Below are 22,838 nucleotides of genomic sequence, written 5' to 3'. Positions count from 1 at the left end.
GACGGAGAGGGGACCGCGCCCTCCCCCGGGACACCCCAAGATCCCTGGAAATGCAGTATTAACGTAGAAAAGGTGTTTTACTTCCATGTTTTGGCTAGGAAGGTAATAAGGTGGAGACAAAATAAAAGGACTGACAATTGACCTTTAATCTGGGCATAAGAATGAAGTCTGAGATACCTCTTCCAAAAACTGTGTTTGGTGTAAGAATGTAAAGAAAGGTGACTATTTTACTTCTAGGGATCTACAAATGGGATGCATTTCAAACACTTCTTGTTGTAATAAAGCATAACAATTGCCTTGAAAATTGTGGGTTAATTGCTTTTTTTTTTTTTTTTTTTTTGAGACGGGGTCTCACTCGCCCAGGCTGGTGTGTGGTGGGACCCTCACGGCTCACTGCAGCCCAGGCTCCAGAAGAGCTGGAACTACAGGCATGCACCACCACGCTAATTTTTTTATTTTTTTAGCCACGGAATCTAACTGTGTTGTCCAACCTGGTCTCCAACTCCTGGGCTTAAGCGATTCTCCCGCCTCAGTCTCCCAAAGTGCTGTGATTACAGGCGTGAGCCACTTTGCCCAGCCTATACATTTCTTTACAAGTACATTTTGACAAAAGCCACTTTGTTTAGAGGGAGATACAAACTCACTCATATCTTATTCATCTTCATCCCACATGTCCGCAGTTCATCCACATCTCCTGAGGATGCATCATGATGGAAGTAGTTCTTAAACAGTTTCTTTCTAAATCTCAAGACAGTGAAGATCCAATGCCCATCCATCAGAAACTTTTGCCGAAAGTTCTCATAAAGCTGTGTGAGTGGACAGAAAAATAACACGAGGCCAGGCGCGGTGGCTCACGCTTGTAATCCCAGCACTTTGGGAGGCCGAAGCGGGTGGATCACCTACGGTCAGGAGTTAATGCGAAAATTAGCCGGGCGTGGTGGCGGGCACCTGTAATCCCAGCTACTCAGGAGGCTGAGGCAGGAGAAATGCTTGAACCTGAGAGGCGGAGGCTGCAGTGAGCCGAGATCGTGCTATCGCACTCCAGCTTGGGCAACAAAAGCAAAACTCCATCTCAAAACAAATAATAATAATAACACGAGTTTCACATTTGACAAGTATAAAAATGATGTGTTAGGGGAACTAAAGTTAAACTATGCTTATGATACAGTCTTGAGCTCTTGATTATGAATAGGAAAGGATGCAACGAGTCTCTGTAGACAGTTCATTGTATCAGTCAATGTGTGCCTAAAAAATGGTGACCAGAAAAATCCTAATTTTTTTTTTTTTTTTAAGACAGTCTCGCTCTAGTGCCCAGGCTGGAATGCAGTGGTGCGATCTTGGACTCACTGCAGCCTCTGTGTACTGGGTTCACACGATTCTTGTGCCTCAGTCTCCCGAGCATCTGGGTTTACAGACGTGCATCATCACGCCGGCTAACTTTTTTTGTATTTTTAGCAGAGATCGGGTTTCGCCATGTTGGCCAGGCTGGTCTCGAAATCCTGACCTCAAGTGATCTGCCTGCCTTGGCCTCCCAAAGTGCTGGGATTACAGGCATGAGCCACTGTGCCCAGCAAATCCTGGATATTAACAGGATTTTGGAAACAGTGGGAAACATGACTTAGCCCTGGTGCAGAATGCTGGTGTATTTGTCTCAAAAACATATGCGGTCTACCTGAGTTAAAGTCTAAGGATGTCACCTTCCTTTATTTCTCTAAACACTATATATTCTCTGAGCATCTATCCACTCACCTAATTTAAAAAATTCAACTTTAGTTTTTAGAACATCTAGCACTGAATTTGTAGGCTAATTTAGGTGAAAATAACATCTTTACAATAGCAAATCTTCCCATCTAAGAATGTGACAATGTTGTAACCAAGCGAGTTAGAGAGAAACACCACATTTTGAGAAAAATTATGGAGTCCTTTATTAGCCGGTGACCGAGAGACAGCTAGCGCTCAAAATTCTCTCGGCCCCGAAGAAGGGGCTAGATTTTCTTTTACACTAAGGTCTAAATAGGGGAGGGGGGTTTAACTGAAGCAATTTTACAGAAGCAGAATAGGCAAAAAGTTTAAAAAAATTAATTGGTTATAGAAGCAGTTACAAAAAATAAACAGTTCCAGGTGCAGGGGCTTAAACTATCACTAAGAGATAAATGCAGGGGCTTTAGGTATCTTCCACCGAGCACATTCCCAGGAGCTGCTGGTACAGCCTGCCTCAATATCTTATCAGCAGGTGCATTTTTGGATGTGATTGGAGTCAGCTTGCACTAGTTATTCCCTTAGGGGGATAAAGGGGCCTGCAAGTAAAGAAACTAAAATGGAGTCTGTCCGGCTCTCTGCTAGGAGAGAGTCACTCAGGTTAAAACAAGGTAGGGTAGCACAACAAGCTTTAAGTGTGCCATTTAAGTTGGGGTTTTTTGTTTGTGTCCTTCATTATGGTAGGCAAACCAATTGCCTCCCAAACATGTCCATTCCCTAATTTCCTGGAACCTGTGAATATGTTACCTTAAGGTGGCAAAAGGCATTATGCAGATGTAATTAAGGTTAAGGATATGGAGATGAGATTATCCTGAAGTATCTGGGTGGGCTCAATCTAATCTCAGGAGAGAGTCAAAGCATGAGAAGAATTCTATGCCCTGTTGCTGCTTTTGAAATGTAGGGCCCGGCGTGGTGGCTCACACCTGTAATCCCAGCACTTTGGGAGGCCAAAGCAGACGGATCACCAGGTCAGGCGTTTGAGACCAGCCTGGCCGACATGGTGAAACCCCGTCTCTACTAAAAATGCAAAAATTAGCCGGGCGAGGTGGCGTGCGCCTGTAATCCCAGCTACTTGGGAGGCTGAGGCAAGAAAATCACTTGAATCCGGGAGGTGGAGGTTGCAGTGAGCCGAGATCACACCACTGCACTTCAGCCTGGGCAATAGAGCGAGACTCCGTCTCAAAGAAAAAAATAATTAAAAAAAAAAAAAAAAAGAAATGTAGGGGCTTATGTGCAAGGGCAGGGAGAGGACTCTAGGGGCTAATGGTGGGTTCCAGCTGACAGCCAGGAAACAGACCTCAATCCTACATCATAGAACTGAATTCGGTCAACACCTGGATGAGCAAGTGTGGGGATCTTCCCCTAGAGCCTCCAAAAAGAATCAAAATGTGGCTGACACCTTGACTCTAACCTGGTGAGACTCCTCACCTGTAGAACTACGAGATATTAAATTTGCATTGTTTTAAGCCACTAACATTGTGGTTATTTATTACCACACCAGTAGGAAAATAAAACATTCAGTAGAATTTGTAGTTTTCCTTTTATCCTTTTTTTTTTTTTTTTTTTTTTTTTTTGAGACGGAGTTTCACTCTGTTGCCCAGGCTGCAGTGCGATGGCGTAATTTTGGCTCACTGCAACCTCTGCCTCCTGGGTTCAAGCGATTCTCCTGCCTCAGCCTCCTGGGTAGCTGGGACTACAGGCGTGCACCACACCCAGCTAATTTTTGTATTTTTAGTAGAGACAGCGTTTCACCATGTTGGCCAGGCTGATCTTGAACTGACCTCAAGTGATCCACCCGCCTCAGCCTCCCAAAGTGCTGAGATTACAGACATAAGCCACCACACCTGGCATTTTTTTTTTTTTTTTTTTTTTGAGACAAGGTCTTGCTTTTTTGCCTAGGCTGGAGTGCAGTGGTGCAGTCACAACTCACTGCAGTCTCGACTTCTCAGGCTGAGGTGATCCTCCCAGCTCAGCTGCCTGCTGGGACTACATATACCACTACATATACCTATACCACTACGCCCAGCTAATTTAATTAATTTTTTGTAGAGATGTATAAAAGCTAACAGTCATTCCCTAGAGGTATAGAATCCTCTAGAAGAGGTCTCCATCCTTCTTCCTCATATCATAGAGATAACCAATGTTAACATTTTAATGAGTGCACTTCCATAGCTTTCTTTGACATGTCAAATATACCCATATATAGCATTTTTTTTTTTGAGACAGAATCTCACTCTCTTGCCCAGGCTGGAGTGCAGTGGTGCAATCTCGACTTACTGCCACCTCTGCCTTCCTGGTTCAAGTGATTCCCATGCCCCAGCCTCCCGAGCAGCTGGGAGTACAGGTGCACGCCACCACGCCTGGCTAATTTTTGTTGCTGTTGTTGTTTTGTGAGACAGAGTCTCACTCTCTCGCTCAGGCTGGAGTGCAGTGGCATGATCTCGGCTCACTGCAATCTCCCTCTCCCAGGTTCAAGTGATTCTCGTGCCTCAGCCTCCCAAGTAGCAGGGATTACAGGCACATGCACCACACCCAGCTATTTTTTTTTTTTTTCAGTAGAGACATATTCTGTGTGGGGAGTGCACAGGTAAAAGCAAACACACAGCACTCACAGCAAGTGCAGATTGTAAAGTACTCTAGGTTTATTTAAGTATAAAAGAGAAGGTGCATTGAGCAAACAGCAGTGAGAAAAAAAAAAACAAAACAAAACAATCAGCGTATATACACTCACCATATGATGGAGGATTCATCACCAGACCGGGAAGCAACAGCCTGGGTTCCAGAGTCGGCCACTGGTCCACGCACAGAGGAGGAGAGGTCTCATGCAGCTTCAGCATAGTCTGGGACCCTAACCTTTTTTTTTTTTTTTGAGACGGAGTTTCACTCTTGTTGCCCAGGCTGGAGTACAATAGCATGCACTGCAACCTCCGCCTCCCAGGTTCAAGGGATTCTCCTGTCTCAGCCTCCTGAGTAGCTGGGATTACAGGCGCCTGCCACTATGCCCGGCTAATTTTTGGTATTTTTAGTAGAGATGGGGTATCACCATGTTGTCCAGGCTGGTCTTGAACCTCTGACCTCAGGTGATCTGCCCACCTTGGCCTCCCAAAATGCTGGGATTACAGGCGTGAGCCACCACACCCGGCCTGACCTTTTTATAGTATTCTCTTTGGCATGAGGCCCAGGCACAAGGCCTTTTGTCACTGGACTCAAGGAACACGGAAAGGTCAGCCTATTTTCAAGGTTTTGTTTATCGCCTCGAGGCAGATGATGTATGTATCAAGAACAATCAGTATAGTCCATCTGTTCCTGAGCCAGTGCCCAGGGACAGATTTCTGGCATGTAACAATTCCTTGTGTTCAAGTCCAGTTGAGTTCAAATTTAATATTTAACTTTTCCTCCACAAGACGGGGTTTTACCATGTTGGCCAGGCTGGTCTCAACCTCTTGACTTCAGGGGATCTGCCCACTTCGGCTTCCCAAACTGCTGGGATTACAGGCGTGAGCCACTGCATCTGGTGCATACAGAATTTTTGATGAATATGGGCTCATTCTAAACAAGTTGAAACTTATAATCAACATCCTTTAGGATAAATCATATCGATCTAATGTGTTTTGGTTTATCAGCTGTATCATATTCCATAGTCTAGAAGTACTAGAAATTAGTCTACCCCTGCTTTTTTGGTTGGTTGGTTGTTTTTGAGATGGAGTTTCGCTCTTATTGCCCAGGCTGCACGATCTTGGCTCACTGCAACCTCTGCCTCCCGGGTTCAAGCAATTTTTCTGCCTCAGCCTCCTGAGTAGCTGGGATTACAGACATGCGTGACCACAACCGGCTAATTTTGTATTTTTAGTAGAGACGGGGTTTCTCCATGTTGGTCAGGCTGGTCTCGAACTCCCAACCTCAGGTGATCCGCACACCTCAGCCTCCCAAAGTGCTGGAATTACAGGTGTGAGCCACGGTGCCCGGCCTGTCCCCCTTTTTTTTATTCATGGACATGCATATGGTTTCCAGTTTTTTCACTAAATACAATGCCTCAGAACTATCCACAGAAATCAGAGCAGTCACAGAGCTCCTCCACAGGCCCCTAATCCACAAGCCCAAGGTCGAAGAGCCATATACAAGACGAACTTGGAGCAACTGATTGCAGTGAAAACCCCAGCACTGCTCCAGGAGTTTCCTCCAACGGTGGTGGGGGTCAGCTTAGCTCTTTCAGAAAGGATTAGAGGAGCACATCCAAAGTGTGAGAGCTACAAAGAGGAAAAAGCAGCTCTGAGTGATTTTGACACAGATGACATAGCTGTTGATCTTAGATCAGAGATTAGTTGAGATTAGACATCTCTGTTGTTAGGTCTGCTATAGAATCATAGCTACAGTCACCGGTAAAGCATTCAAAGCAATTAACAGATCAACAAACATGCCCGTTTTCAGGATGTCCCAAGGAATTCCTGCTGCTGGGTGAACCATCACCCCATGGGAGCTCACTCCACTGTTTGCAATTACTGAGCCTTGGTATAAGTCAGCTGTTCTTCCTACTGCTCCTCTTAGTGATGGTTTCCTGGGTTGGTAGCTGTATTGTGGAAATACCAGGCTTGCAGTGCAACACAGGAGGCACCCTTGATAAACTTAACACATCTATTCCCTGCCATGAAGACCTAGTATGTGAAGATGCTATGTGTAATATTCACCAGGGAAGCCGATGACTCTGTCCCATTACAGCCACCATAGAGAGATGTTATGAATAGTTTTTTTTTTTTTTTTTTTTTTTTTGAGATGGAGTCTCACTCTGTTGTGCAGACTGGAGTGTGGTGGTCTCAGCTTACTGCAACCTCCGCCTCCCAGGTTCAAGTGATTCTCCTGCCTCAGCCTCCTGAGTAGCTGGGATTACAGGCGCCTGCCACCACACCCAGGTAATTTTTTGTATTTTTAGTAGGGACAGGGTTTCACCATGTTGACCAGGCTGGTCTCAAACTCCTGATCTTGTGATCTGCCCGCTTCGGCCTCCCAAAGCGCTGGGATTACAGGCTTGAACCACCGTGCCCAGCCGAATAGTTCTGTATCACATCATCCAGCTTTTGGGGTGTCTACTCAAACTAGGGCAAGCAAAAGGACAACACACAAATCCAGATATGTGTTTGCCAATGTTATTCTTGATAAGTCATACAGGTGCAATTACTGGTGGTGTCACTACAACGGAAGAACCGATTGGTGCCTCTGTGTAATTGAGAATGAGACAGTCACGTCCATGCCTAATGGCCACCTGTATTGCTTGAGAACTGCTCTGCTTTGCACAAAATATAACTCTTCCATGCACACTTTTGCTCACAGGGTGTTGCTACTCAGTCAGATGAGCCATCTCAACCATACCCGCCTTAACATCAGAGGAACCGTTATTAACCATATATGGATTATGTTACACAAACTTCACAGGGAATTTAACTTCGGTGATGGCACAGTCATGGGCAGTGGAATAACTGGAGAATGTCAACTGGGTCCAGGACAGAAAAAGGAGAAATACTACAGAAGGCTAAGTTACTGAAGCTGTAAGAGGTTTCTTTTTTGAAGGTTATATGCAGTCCACTTTCTGTCCTACTCCCCCAAATCCTTTCACAGCCTCTACCTGATCATACTTAATTTTTGCAACTTCGACTCAACAACCAAATGATCACAGGTCATGTCTTGGGAGATTAACACTTGTCTGGCCCTGTGAAAAGATTAGTTGTTTGATCCTCATCCTGACAACAAATAACCTTTACTTCAAGGTACAATGCAATGAAACCATTATTTTTACAACCAGTGAAATGGGATCTTATAGAGCAGCAGTCCCAACCCTTTCAGCAGCAGGGACCAGTTTCATAGAAGACAGTTTTTCCACGGTCGGGGGTGGGGGCATTGTTCTGGGATGATTCAAGTGCATTACATGTATTTTGCACTTTTTATTATTATTACATTGTAATATGTAATAAAATAGTTATACAACTTGCCCTGAGCTTGTTTTCCTGCAACTAGACGGTCCCATCTGAGGGGATGGGAGACAGTGACAGATCAGTAAGTACTAGATTGTCATAAGGAGTGGCCCTCTAGAGCCTCTCATGCACAGAGTTCGCTCCTGTGGGAATCTGATGCTGCAGCTGACGTGACGAGAGGTGGAGCTCAGGCAGTAATGCAAGCGATGGGGAGTGGCTGTGAATACAGACGAAGCTTCACTCACCCACTGCCTGCCTCCTGCCGTGCGGCCTGGTTCCTAACAGGCCACAACCGGGGAGTTGCAGACCACCTTCCATTGGTGAAGGGGGATACATATCAACCCTTTGGGCCAATAAAACGAATGTGCTCCGAGTAATCAGCTCTGAACATTGCTCCCATGTTCAGCGACTGTTTTGTTAAACGCTATTAATGGGTAAGTTTTTCCTGAAAGTCTTCCATCAAGATCTTTTTTTTTTTTTTTTAATACACAGAGTCTCGCGAGCTCTGTTGTCCAGGCCTGAGTGCAGTGACGCCATCCTAGCTCACTGCAGCCTCAAATTCCTGGGCTGAAATGATCCTCCTGCCTCAGCCTACTGAGTAGTTAGGACTACAGGCATGCGCAACTACACCTGACTAATTTTTATAAAGAGTTTTTGGTAAAGTCCATATAGCCCAGGCTGGTCTCAGACTCCTGGCCTCAGGTAAGATCCTCCATCCCAGTCAGCTAAAGCACTGGGATTATAGGCATGAGCCACCATGCTGGGTCCCATTGAGATTTTGTTGTTGTTATTAGACAGCGTCTCACTCAGTCACCCAGGATGGAGTGCAGTGGTGTGATCACAGCTCACTACAGCCTCAACCTCCCGGGTTCCAGTGATCCTCCCACCGCAGCCCCCACCAGTAGCTGGTACTACAGGCACACACCACCATGCCCAGCTAATTTTTTTGTAGAGATGAAGTTTCACCATGTTGCCCAGGCTAATCTTGAACTCCTGGGCTCAAATGATTCTCCAGCCTTGGCCTCTCAGAATGCTGGGATTACAGGCGTGAGCCACCGTGCCTGGCTGCCCTATCCAGATCTCACAGGAGGCACTCATGTGCTTTACTTCTTGTATTTTGCTATTGGACCTAAATCTGACTTCTCTGGAATGCATCAGGCATCTCACAATGAGTCCACTCACTTGAACAGTTCTTTATGGCATGTCAAGTTACCTTCACTTGCTTTCCTCAGTCCACTAGACTGGTTTCTGGATTTGACCTTTTGGGCAGCCTGGCTTGGAGGGGTATTATGCTTTGTAACACCTGAAACTTCACTGGGAGCCAAAGCCACATGCTGCTTTAAGTAGTATTACTTTTATTGCTAGGTTACTTTTATTCCTAAAGTGGAACTGCTAGGTCGAAGGAGCTGGGTCATCAATACATTGCAGTATTGCCTTCCAAAAAGGTTGTCACAACAATGCATGGGAATGCCTTCTTGATCTCCCAGACAGGTTTTCCCCCAATTATAGGTTATCTTGCTTTCCTGTGCCTCCTATTTTTAGCATTTATCACACTTGTAATTAAATAACTAAGGTTTTAATTTATTTTTAATGCTTTTCATCCCAGAATATAAATTACATAAAGACAGAAACTTGTTCTTACTCTACCCCAGCATTCCAGATAGTGTATTTCATTTGGCATTCAATTGGTGTTTACTGAATGAACAAATGAAAAAGAATCTCACATAGGTCTTAAGGGAACAAGCAGAGGGAAAGTAATATTTTAGAGAGAAACAAAAGTCTTAGCAAACTTGGAATTAGAAATGCCCATTTTAGAATTTGGGGATAGAAGATAAATAGCTTGACTAGAGCAAAGGGTTTATTGTGGAGAATTTTGGAAAATAAAGTTAGAGATGTAGTTTTTTTGAGTCAGGGTCTTGCCCTGTTGCCCAGGTTGAGTGAAGTGGTGCAGTCATGGTTCACTACAGCCTCAACCTCCCAGTATCAAGTGATCCTCCCACCTCAGCCTCCCAAGTAGCTGAGGCTACAGGCACACATCACCATGCCCAGCTAATTTTTTGTTGGTGGTGGTATTTTTTGTAGAGACAAGGTTTCTCCATATTGCCCAGGCTGGTCTGGAACTCCTGGGCTCAAGTGATCTGCCCACCTCAGTTTCCCAAAGTGCTGGGATTACAGGCGTGACCCACCATACCTGGCCCAGAGAAATAGATTTGAGGCAGACCGTGGTGAGACATGAATGTGAACATCTACTTATGAAGCAGCAGGATCCTCATTCATCAGAAATAATCTATCTCCTAAAAGCTGACTGAATACACTGAGATGGCAAGCAGCTTTACCTAACTGGATGGGAGGAAAGAAAACGCCTGCAGGATTTGGGGGCAGGGTGTTCCAAAGGCTTTTAACCTTTAACATATGCTTTGCTTAAACAAATACCTAAAACATTTACACTACAAAAATGCATAATCTCACAATGTATTTATTTATTTTTTTGAGACGGAATCTCGATCTGTTGCCTAAGCTGGAGTACAGTGGCACAATCTTGGCTCGCTGCAATCTCTGCCTCCCAGGTTCTAGTGATTCTCCTGCCTCAGTCTCCTGAGTAGCTGGGATTACAGACGTGCACCACCATGCCGGCTAATTTTTGTATTTTTTGTAGAGACTAGGTGTCACAATGTTGGCCAAGCTGGTCTCGAACTCCTGACTTTGTGATCTGCCTGCCTGGGTCTCCCAAAGTGCTGGGATTACAGGCGTGAGCCACCGTGCCCAGCCGGCATCTAGTGTTCTCATGGGAGAAGGCTTTTTGGAAGGCCCTGTCATTGTGTTTGTGAGACTGGCTCCTGCTGTCCTCCTCTCAGGGCTGTCTGAGGTTTCTGTTCCTACGACATAAAGAATTAGTTCTAATTATTCTCTCAGTAGGTTCAAAACCTAAAAGTTTTTATCTACAGAATGAACAAGAATACTGCTTTATGTAATAAAAACTCATTTAAACTTTTAATATTCAGTCATTATACCAAGTACTTTCAGTATTAAAGCATAAAGAATTTTCTTTCTGGAACCAAACAATGAAATAAATATCTCTTTAAAAAAAACTTTGTATTTGTACCATTATGAGAAGTTTGGTATCATAGGAGATTTGGCCTAGAAAACACTTTGTCATTTTAGAGGTGTTATCCAATGTTCTGTGCAGATGCTGGTGTCACAGAAAATGGAGTTGAATCCTTTCTCTGCCACTCTTTGAGGAGAATCTCACCATTTATTATGCACTGTAGAATACAACAATAAAATACAGCTATGTACCACATAACAAAATCTTGGTCAACAACAGACTGCATATATGATGGTGGTCATCCAGTAAGCTAAGGTTAATTTATTATTATTTTTTGAGATGGAGTCTTACTCTGTCACCCAGGCTAGAGTGGAATGGCACCATCTCGGCTCACTGAACCTCTGCCTCCTGGGTTCAAGCGATTCTCCTGCCTCAGCCTCCCAAGTAGCTGGGATTACAGGCACCTACCACATCTGGCTAATTTTTTGTGTTTTTAGTAAAGATGGGGTTTCACCATGTTGGCCAGGCTGATCTCAAACTCCTGACCTCAAGTGATCCACCCACCTCGGCCTCCCAAAGTGCTGGGATGAGAGGCCTGAGCCACTGTGCCCGGCCTTGTTTGCTTTTTTAACAGATAACAGTGTGCTCATAGAAACTGCTTTGACATGACTGCAATCATGTGCTTCATAGAACCTTAGATTATACCATTAGAGTCTTCAGATGGTATAATTTTTTTTTTTTTTTTTGAGATGGAGTATCGCTCTGTCACCAGGCTGGAGTTCAGTGCCACAATCTCAGCTCACTGCAACCTCCGCCTCCCAAGTTCAAGCGATTCTCCTGCCTCAGCCTCCCGAGTAGCTGGGACTACAGGCAGGCGCTACCACACCCGGCTAATTTTTGCATTTTTAGTCGAGACGGGGTTTCACCATGTCAGCCAGGATCAGCCCGCCTTGGACTCCCAAAGTGCTGGGATTACAGGTGTGAGCCACCATGCCCGGCCTATACTTCCCTTTTTGAGTACCATTTGGTGTTTTGAAGAATTAACAGCTTTGTGAACGTGGCAGTGCTTGTGATTCAGGCTTCCACTGAGACCAAGGGCAGAACCTGATTGCAGGACAACAGATGGACAGTGTGTGGCAGTGTTTAAATGTTCTTCTGAAAGCTGATACCACAGCTCTCTGTGCACTGATTGCATATGCATCCCAGGATTATATTATTGTTTTCTATTGCTATGTGTCACACTTTGCCAAACAGGATGTGGAAAATGAATAAGCAGTTTTCTTAGGTACTTCTTAACAATTGGTCAAAATGAACTCCATTGCTTAAGAAAAGCATAAACACCATTTAGTCACTGAATATAGCTGTATGTATGGTTGTTACTATGGGAAATCTTGTTTTGCCAATTTTCTTTGAAAATTCTGGCAGACCAAGGTTCTTTTTGTTTACATAATACTTGAAAAATAAAAATGAACAAGCTAAACAAACTACCAAGTTTTCACTTACATAAATGTAGTTGCATACAGAAAATGTGACTGTGAATTTATTTTTCTGGGACTTTTAAACTATAAGCATTATTTGTATGAAAGAGGACCAATATATCAATTACAAACTCACAGAATTTTATAGATTTTTTTTTTCCTACACAGCACAGAAAACAGAAAGAATTTGAAGCCACCCTCCAAACACAGGGGAAGGAGGTTGTACATACATCCTCATTGTCTTTCACATTCTAAGGTGGTACCACTCAGTGATTGAAATCCTTAAGCGTTGTATTAGTCTGCTTGGGCTCCCATAACAGCAGCTTAAACTGTTGTTAAGTCACTCAGACTTAAACAACAGAAATTTATTTCCTTTGTAATTCTGGATGCTGGAAGTTCAAGGTGCCGGCAGGGTTGGTTTCTGGGTGACATCTCTCTTCCTGTCTTGCAGATGGCTGCCTCCTTCCTGCGTCCTCATATGGCCTGTCCTCTGCTTTTACACTTCTGGTGTCTCTTCTTTTTTTTTTTTTTTGAGACAGAGTCTCACTCTGTCACCCAGTCTGGAGTGCAGTGGCCTGATCTTGGCTCACTGCAACCTCCGCCTCCCGGGTTCAAGCAACTCTCCTGCCTCAGCCTCCTGAGTAGCTGGGACTACAGGTGCCCGCCACCACTGTGTTAGCCAGGATGGTCTCCATCTCCTGACCTCGTGATCTGCCTGCCTTGGCCTCCCAAAGTGCTGGGATTACAGGTGTGAGCCACTGCACCTAGCCAATTTCTTTCTTTCTTTTTTTTTTTTTTTAAATTATTATACTTTAAGTTCTAGGGTACATGTGCACAACTTGCAGGTTTGTTACATATGTATACATGTGCCATATTGGTGTGCTGCACCCATTAACTGGTCATTTACAATAGGTATTTCTCTTAATGCCATCCCTTCCCTCTCCCTGCACTCCACAACAGGCCCCGGTGTATGATGTTCTCTGCTTTGTGTCGAAGTGTTCTCATTGTTCAATTCCCACCTATGAGTGAGAACGTGCAGTATTTGGTTTTCTGTCCTTGCGACAGTTTGCTCAGAATGATGGTTTCCAGCTTCATTCATGTCCCTACAAAGGACATGAAATCCTTTTTTATAGCTGCATAGTATTCCATGGTGTGTATGTGCCATATTTTCTTAATCCAGTCTATCATTGATGGACATTTGGGTTGGTTCCAGGTCTTTGCTATTGTGAATAGTGCTGCGATAAACATATGTGTGCATGTGTCTTTATAGCAGCATGATTTATAATCCTTTGGGTATATACCCAGTAATAGGATGGCTGGGTCAAATGGTATTTCTAGTTCTAGATCCTTGAGGAATCGCCACAGTGTCTTCTACAATGATTGAACTAGTTTACAGTCCCACCAACAGAGTAAAAGCGTTCCTATTTCTCCACATCCTCTCCAGCACCTGTTGTTTCCTGACTTTTTAATGATCGTCATTCTTACTGGTATGAGATGGTATCTCATTTCGGTTTTGATTTGCATTTCTCTGATGGCCAGTGATGATGAGCATTTTTTCATGTATCTGTTGGCTGCATAAATGTCTTCTTTTGAGAAGTGTCTGTTCATATCCTTTGCCCACTTTTTGATGGGGTTGATTTTTTTCTTGTAAATTTGTTTAAGTTCTTTGTAGATTCTGGATATTAGCCCTTTGTCAGATGGGTAGATTGTAAAAATTTTCTCCCATTCTGTAGATTGCCTGTTCACTCTGATGTTGGTTTCTTTTGCTGTGCAGAAGCTCTTTAGTTTACTTAGATCCCATTTGTCTATTTTGGCTTTTGTTGCCATTGCTTTTGGTGTTTTAGTCATGAAGTCCTTGCCCATACCTATGTCCTGAATGGTACTGCCTAGGTTTTTCTTCTAGGGTTTTTATGGTTTTAGGTCTAACATTTAAGTCTTTAATCCATCTTAAATTAATTTTTGTATAAGGTGTAAGGAAGGGATCCAGTTTCAGCTTTCTACATATGGCTAGCCAGTTTTCCCAGCACCATTTATTAAATAGGTAATCCTTTCCCCATTTCTTGTTTTTGTCAGGTTTGTCAAAGATCAGATGGTTGTAGATGTGTGGTATTATTTCTGAGGGCTCTGTTCTGTTCCATTGGTCTACATCTCTGTTTTGGTACCAGTACCATGCTGTACTGTAGCCTTGTAGTATAGTTACTGTTGGTTTAAAGTCTGTTTTATCAGAGATCAGAATTGCAACCTCTGCTTTTTTTCCCCATTTGCTTGGTAGATCTTCCTCCATCCCTTTATTTTAAACCTATGTGTATCTCTGCATGTGAGATGGGTCTCCTGAATACAGCACACTGATGGGTCTTGACTCTTTATTCAATTTGCCAGTCTGTGTCTTTTAATTGGGGCATTTAGCCCATTTACATTTAAGGTTAATATTGTTATGTGTGAATTTGATCCTGTCATTATGATGTTAGCTGGTAATTTTGCTCGTTAATTGATGCAGTTTCTTCCTAGCATTGATGGTCTTTACAATTTGCCATGCTTTTGCTGTGACTGGTATCGGTTGTTCCTTTCCATGTTTAGTGCTTCCTTCAGCTCTTGTAAGGCAGGCCTGGTGGTGACAAAATCTCTCAGCATTTGCTTGTCTGTAAAGGATTTTATTTCTCCTTCACTTATGAAGCTTAGTTTGGCTGGATATGAAATTCTGGGTTGAAAATTCTTTTTTTTAAGAATGTGAATATTGGCCCCCACTCTCTTCTGGCTTGTAGAGTTTCTGCTGAGAGATCCACTGTTAATCTGATGGGCTTCCCTTTGTGGGTAACCTGACCTTTCTCTCTGGCTGCCCTTAACATTTTTTCCTTCATTTCAACCTTGGTGAATCTGACAATTATATGTCTTGGAGTTGCTTTTCTCAAGGAGTATCTTTGTGGTGTTCTCTGTATTTCCTGAATTTGAATGTTGGCCTGCCTTACTAGGTTGGGGAAGTTCTCCCAGATAATATCCTGAAGAGTGTTTTCCAACTTGGTTGCATTCTCCCCATCACTTTCAGGTACACCAATCAAACATAGAGTTGGTTTTTTCACATACTCCCCTATTTCTTGGAGGCTTTGTTTGTTTCTTTTCACTCTTTTTTCTCTTAACTTCTCTTCTCACTTCATTTCATTCATTTGATCTTCAATCACTGATATCCTTTCTTCCACTTGATTGAATCAGCTCCTGAAGCTTGTGCACGCATCACGTAATTCTCGTGGCATGGTTTTCAGCTCCATCAGGTTATTTAAGGTCTTCTCTACACTGTTCTTGTCAGCCATTCATCTCACATCTTTTTTCAAGGTTTTTAGCTTCTTTGCAATGGGTTTGAACATCCTCCTTCAGTTCAGAGTTGTTATTACCAATCTTCTGAAGTCTACTTCTCTCAACTCATCAAAGTCATTCTCCATCTAGTTGTGTTCCATTGCTGGCGAGGAGCTGTGTTCCTCTGAAGGAGAAGAGGCACTCTGATTTTTAGAATTTTCAGCTTTTCTGCTTTGGTTTCTCCCCATCTTTGTGGTTTTATCTACCTTTGGTCTTTGATGATGGTGACCTACAGATGGGGCTTTGGTGTGGATGTCCTTTTTGTTGATATTGATGCTATTCCTTTCTGTTTGTTAGTTTTCCTCCTAACAGTCAGGACCCTCAGCTTCAGGTCTGTTGGAGTTTGCTCGAGGTCCACTCCAGATGCTGTTTGCCTGGGTATCACCAGCAGAGGCTGCAGAACAGCAAATGTTGCAGAACAGTAAATGTTGCTGCCTGATCCTTCCTCTGGAAGCTTCGTTTGAGAGGTGCACCTGGCTGTATGAGGTGTCAGTTGGCCACTACTGGGACGTGTCTCCCAGTTAGGCTACTCGGGGTCAGGGATCCATTTGAGGAGGCAGTCTGTCCATTCTCGGATCTCAAACTCCGTGCTAGGAGAACCACTACTCTCTTCAAAGCTGTCAGACAGGGACGTTTAAGTCTGCAGAAATTTCTACTGCCTTTTGTTCAGCTATGCCCTGCCCCCAGAGGTGGAGTCTATAGAGGCGGGCAGGCCTCATTGAGCTGCAGTGGGCTCCACCCAGTTGGAGCTTCCCGGCCACTTTGTTTACCTACTCAAGCCTCAGCAATGGCGGACACCCCTCCCCCAGCCTCGCTGCTGCCGTGCAGTTCAGTCTCGGACTGCTGTGCCAGCAGTGAGCAAGGCTCCATAGGCATGGGACCCTCAGAGCCAGGCACAGGATATAATCTCCTGGTGTGCCATTTGCTAAGACTGTTGGAAAAGGGCAGTATTAGGGTGGGAGTGTCCCGATTTTCCAGGTACCATGTGTCACGGCTTCAATTGGCTAGGAAAGGGAATTTCCTGACGCCTTGCGCTTCCCAGGTGAGGCAATGCCCTGCCCTGCTTCAGCTCACACTCTGTGGGCTGTACCCACTGTTCAACAAGTCCCAGTGAGATGAACCCGGTACCTCAGCTGGAAATGCAGAAATCACCCATCTTCTGCATCACTCACGCTGGGAGCTGTAGACCGGAGCTGTTCCTATTCGGCCATCTTGGATCCTTTCCCCCCCGCTGTTTTTTTTTTTTTTTTTTTTTTTTGAGATGGAGTCTGGCTCTGTTGCCCAGCCTGGAGTGCAGTGGTATGATCTTGGCTCACTCCAATCTCTGCCTACCAGGTTCAAGCGATTCTCCCACCTCAGCCTCCTGTGTAGCTGGGATCACAGGCACACACCACCACACCCAGCTACTTTTTATATTTTTAGTAGAAATGGGGTTTCACCATATTGGCCAGGATGGTCTCAAACTCCTGACCTCAATTGATCCTCCTGCCTCAGCCTCCCAAAGTGCTGGGATTACAGACGTGAACCACTGTGCTGGGCCAAAAATATGATTTCTTATTTCCCACATTGCCAACTCTATTTCAACTAACTATAATAGCTATGTCTGTTGAGCACTCAAGTGTGTTCTAGAAACTGTCCCTGATTCTGGGGATATATCCAGGAATGAACTGTAGCCCCTGTTATTAAGTAATTTGTAGTCTGACTAAACCATTAGAAATTCAAAAAATAGCTACTTTTGGCTGTTATGGTAGCCCAAGCAGACTAATATAACGCTTAAGGATTTCAATCACTGAGTGGTACCACCTTAGAATGTGAAAGACAATGAGGATGTACATACCTTGCAGAACAAAATCCTACAAGATCCTCATGCTCTAGCTCCTGGCCACCTCCCCAGGAGGTAGATCACTTATCCCTATCTCCCTGGCCCACCCTTCTCTGTCACATGGCTTCTTTGCTGACCCTGATACACACCACACTTGTCCTCTCTACCTGCAAGTTGTATCCTCCATACCCACATGGCTCACTTCTTCACTTCATTCAAGTCTCTGCTCAGATGTTACTTCTTCAGAGAGCCCTTCCTTCACACACTATCTTGCATAGCAGCCTCCCCCGCAAGTTGTCTTCTTTCTCCTTAACTTTTGTGATGGTTAATTTTAGGTGAAGAGAATGGCATGAATGGGGAAGCAAAGCTTGCAGTGAGCTGAGATCGTGCCACTGCACTCCAGCCTGGATGACAGAGCAAGACTCCATCTCAAAAAAAAAAAAAAAAAAAAAGTTAAAGTTCTAGTAATCAAGAAAGTCCAGTTCAATTTGGTTGCCCTTTTCTGATGACATTTTTTTGAGTTCTAAAACAATCTTCTTTCCAAAGAGTCATTTTTTTGCTGTATGAGCTTTTGCCGCAACTTACACATAATATCAAATAACTCAGGTGCAGTTAGTGTATCCTTTTCTACGTTCCTTATAACTTCTTCAAAGATCATCAAGCAGTTCTGGACAAAAGGCATATATATTTCTGTTGTACTATAATCTTGTTTCTTCATCCTCATCCTTGATGTATTTCCAAATTAGAGAAGAACACTCTTCTTTTCCCATATTTTGAAAATAAGACTTGATGGCAGGCCAACATTTTAACATCTTCTCTATGGCCAGTAACGATAGCCATCTTGTAGGCACATGTTGAAGGATTCTATTTTCATTTCGACAAAGTCAAAAACCTCATGAAGTGTCTCTGCATGTTTTGAGGAAACTGAAAAGCAACCCAAAACTTTGATTGTGAAAGCCTCAGTATCACAGGAAAGCAAATCACAGCCCTTTTTAGCAGTCTTGTATACCAGTTGTGCAGGCCGTTTAGCAGGTAAAACCTTTTCTTTTTCTGTGGTGAGAAGTTTGTAGACTGAATGGAACTTGCCAAAATTTACATTTGCACTGTCTGCTGAATATGCAGATAGGTGAGCAAAGTCTAGTTTGTATTTGGACATGCTATCAATAATTGTTTATGTTTTCTGAGGTTTCATAAAAATTTTCATAGAAATCAAGAAGGCAACTTGAAACTCCACTTTTCAAATCAAAGTACTTGGCCGGGCGCGGTGGCTCAAGCCTGTAATCCCAGCACTTTGGGAGGCTGAGACGGGCGCGGATCACGAGGTCAGGAGATCGAGACCATCCTGGCTAACACGGTGAAACCCCGTCTCTACTAAAAAATACAAAAAAAAAAAAAAACTAGCCGGGCGAGGTGGCGGGCGCCTGTAGTCCCCCCTACTCGGGAGGCTGAGGCAGGAGAATGGCGTAAACCTGGGAGGCGGAGCTTGCAGTGAGCTGAGATCCGGCCACTGCACTCCAGCCTAGGCGACAGAGCGAGACTCCGTCTCAAAAAAAAAAAAAAAAAAAAAAAAAAAAAAACAAAGTACCTAAGAGCTAGGGGGAACACTTTTGTATTGCCATGATTCAATACATTACTTGCCATCCTGTAGAAAGCATGATCATTGGTGAGATCTGACAGGATCAGCTCTACACTGTAAGGGCCAGCACGTCTGTTACCAAAATCTCCCCTTTTTTTTTTACCCACAGGATATTTTAGTTACAACCTCTGAATCAGAAAATGTAATTTTACTCAGTTTCATAGAGCAATCAAGGGAAGGATAGGATAACCCATGGTCATTTGTGTGGTATACCCAAGCTAATTCGCTAGTTCATCAGCTGCTATTTTCTCTTTCTTTTTTTTTTTTTTTTTTTTTTTCTGAGACAAAGTTTCACTCTGGCTGGAGTGCAGTGGTGCAATCTCGGCTCACTGCAACCTGTGCCTCCTGGGTTCATGTGATTCTCGTGCCTCAGCCTGCCCAGTAGGTAGCTGGGATTACAGGTGTGTACCACCACGCCTGGCTAATTTTTGTATTTTTGATAGAGACAGGGTTTTGCCAGGTTGGCCAGGCTAGTCTTAAACTCCTGGCCTCAAGTGATCCACCCGCCTCAGCCACCCAAAGTGCTGGGATAACACGTATGGGTCACCATGCCCAGCCTTTTTTACTTTCTTTTTTTTTAAGACAGAGTCTTGTTCTGTCACCCAAGCTGGTGTGCAGTAGCACTGGCGCAATCTTAGCTCACTGCAACTTCCGCCTCCCAGGTTCAACTGATCTTGTGCCTCAGCCTCCTGAGTAGCTAGGATTATAGGCAGCGGCCACCACACCCAGCTAATTTTTGTATTTTTAGTAGAGATCAGGTTTCACCATGTTGAAGACGCTAGTCTTGAACTCCTGGCTTCCGGTGATCTGCCTGCCTCAGCCTCCCAAAGTGCTGGGATTACAGGTGTGAGCCACTGTGCCCCACTAGCAGCTGCTATTTTCAATTGACCATTGGTGTCATTTTGGGAAACGAAAACACTTTGAATTGATTCAAAAGTACGTGATTGTCTCATCCCAGACTTGTTAGATTCAATGTCTGTATGTTTTTTCACATCCCCTTCTCCACCATGCCCAACCGCAAATTCTTTTCTGCATATTGTGCAGTATGCTCTGTTTGGGTTACTTACCTCCCTAATCCAGCTGTATGTGTCCTTCCATCTGTCATTAAAATAACATAGCCGTTTATGTTAAACAGCTTTGGTATTGTCTAGGTCACACTGGTGTTGGTATTGTACTTGTCATTAGTTTCATTATCTGAACTCTAAGAAAACATGGTCACAATTCACAAAGTTTACTGTCTATCTACATACAAAGCACACAGTTAAGTAGACTGTTAACACTCAAGATTAGGACTCACACTGTACATAGTTAGAACTTAAAATTGCTCTGAGAGGATGCAACAATGGATGATCCATTATTGTGAACCACAAGTCATGGCTGCCAATTCAGAGGTTAACAGAAGGCAGACCATAGCCATATTCACTTAAGGGTTGTCTTCAGTCTCTTTTTGGGTGGGGGGAGGCACTATACAGTTTTTGTGTTCCTCCCATCCCCAACTTTCCTCACTCATTGCTGAAAATCAGGACTTTTTGCACTCAGGAGTTTCCTAGAATGTGGGACTTTCAGGGACAGTTCCAGGCTCACCAAAAGTAAAGTTCATTCCCCTCCCATTTTCATGGGTGAGAGCCTGTTTACTATTTCCAGATCTGCTACTTTGACTTTAACAAATTATATTTAGCCTTTCTGAGAAGTATAGAAGTTAAATCAAATAAAAAATTTTAACCAGATCTTTTGGAAGGTTTTGTTTGGATACACCTGAAGTACTTACCTCGAACTTTGTGGCATATAGTACAGCTGTTGCACAGTTTGTTTCTTTAACGATAGGAACAGTTCTGAGACCATCTGGCAAGTCAGGGTTGGCTATTCCTAAAGATTTAGCTGGGCTGGCTTTTGCTATTTCTAGCAGCTCCATTTTATCTACAAAAGACAAACATTCATTAAGTCCCAAAAACGTAAAGAATGACAAATTAAGCATTTATCTTATTAATGAGAGTAATATAAAGATGTTCACTCATGTTTATAAATATTTGACAATCATGTTAAGGTCAGTAAAGATAAAAAAGGGTAGGGGCAAAAAACACAAAGAGAAAGGAGAGTTAATATCTTTTCTCCCGCAGTCATTAGCTTATTAAAAGCTGAAATCAAGGTTTGTTTAAAGCTGCTCAGAGCTGGTAAACTAATGTTAAGTCATTAACAGGAATTTAAAAGGTTTCATTAAGAACTGCCTGCACTAGATTCCTCCATCCTGAGACATTAAACAATCACGATAAACCTCCTGAGTGGTAAGAACGTGTCCATTTAAAAATAGGATATAGATTATACTATGTAGTTTTATCTACTAATCGGTTAATGCCCCCCCACCGAAAACAAACAAACAAAAAACCCAAAGGGATATAAGTTTCATCCATCAAAGGAAACAACAGTCATCATGGTTTCCATCCCATTCATATACTGCCGCCGTACATGTAAATCAGATGAACCTGCGCGTAGCTCTTAACAAGTGACCCACCTTTTTAACTTAAGTGAAAGGAGGTTCTGCTCCGGGACCTCTTCCTGGATCTCTCCCTCCACCCTCTGTGTTCTTTCGGGTGCACCATAGGGTCAAAGCCGCAGCAACGCCGTCTCTGTGTGATCGCATAATGCCCTTCTGTAGCACGACCTTCCCCCGAGAGTGACCAGCTACCGGACAGGCACCACGGAGGGGTACCGAGCACCTCCCGGACCGGCGGCTGCAGGATCGCGAGTGCCTCCGCTAGGAAGACCGCACGTTGCCCCTGTGCTTCCTCCGGTGGCGCCTTCTGCAACGACACCTCGACCCTGCTCCCTCTCTGGGGCTGGATCTGACTCCTCGACGGCGATCCCAGACGCGAGACCCAAACTGACGGCTTCCAGAAGAGGGGCCAGCCCGGCCACAAGTCGTTCACGTAGCTAACACATCATTGCTTCCGGCTTCTTACCGTCCTCCCCTTTGTAAATGGTCACCTCCCGAAAACCCAGGCTCTCCTCCAACAGTGGTTCTCAAGCGAGGCGATCTTCCCCGAGGGGGAGGATATTTGGCAAAGTCTGGGGACATTTTTGGTTCACTGGGGCTGCTACTTGCATCTACCGGGTAGAGACGGGGGATGCAGTTACACATTCTAAGCAGCACGGGACATTACCCTTCCCAACCCAGACAGAATGAGCCGGCCCAAAACGTCAGTAGTGCCCAGGCTGAGAAACCCTGCCTTAAACAAACAGCAAAGAAAGGCCAAGTCCCATAAGTGGGTCACCGCGCCGGGACCGGGGTCCACGGGACACCCCAGCCACACCGAGCTGGGAAGTCCCCGCCTCCTGGAGCTGAACCCGCCCCTCTACCAGAGGTGGAACCGCGAGGGGGCGGGAACAGGCACGGAGAAAATAAACAAGACTAAAAAGTCCTGAGTAGCGCTGTGTGGCTGCAAACCGGAACCCAACTTTTGCACCACATGGGACCCGGCACTCTTCCTGCCACCCACACCTGAGACGGCTGGGGGGCCGACCCCAGTACTAGAAAACACTCGTCACCTCAATCAAGACGGGTACAAAGGCCAACGGATACCTTCCTTTAGAAAGCTCAGCACACAGAGCAACTTCTCACGCCTACCCTCGAAGGGCGTACTCCAAGCTAGCACTTCCGACGTCCAGCTGTGATCCCAAAGCTGCGGAAAGCCCCGCCAGCGAGCGCCCGGGCCTGCGCAGACGCGTTGGCGTGGTGGGCGGGGCTCCCTCCGGACCCGGCGTCCCGCCCTCCGCCCCGTGTCCGCATGCG

The 22,838-nt window shown here is 44.5% G+C and overlaps 1 protein-coding gene across 2 annotated transcripts in view; it reads right to left on the bottom strand.

Annotated features, from left to right (window-relative positions):
* The window catches only part of RSRP1 (arginine and serine rich protein 1), a 28,831-nt gene extending 6,061 nt beyond the window's left edge, over nucleotides 1-22,770 (bottom strand). For both annotated transcript variants that reach the window (XR_013405762.1, XM_077969158.1), the window contains exon 1: nucleotides 21,561-22,770. The gene's annotated coding sequence lies outside the window, so the exon portion shown is untranslated. The remainder of the gene's footprint in view (nucleotides 1-21,560) is intronic.
* Between the last annotated feature and the right edge of the window lie 68 nt (nucleotides 22,771-22,838).

The sequence above is a fragment of the Macaca mulatta genome, chromosome 1, assembly GCF_049350105.2.
Source record: "Macaca mulatta isolate MMU2019108-1 chromosome 1, T2T-MMU8v2.0, whole genome shotgun sequence".
Taxonomy (NCBI): domain Eukaryota; kingdom Metazoa; phylum Chordata; class Mammalia; order Primates; family Cercopithecidae; genus Macaca; species Macaca mulatta.
This window is presented reverse-complemented; position numbering and strand designations above follow the sequence as displayed.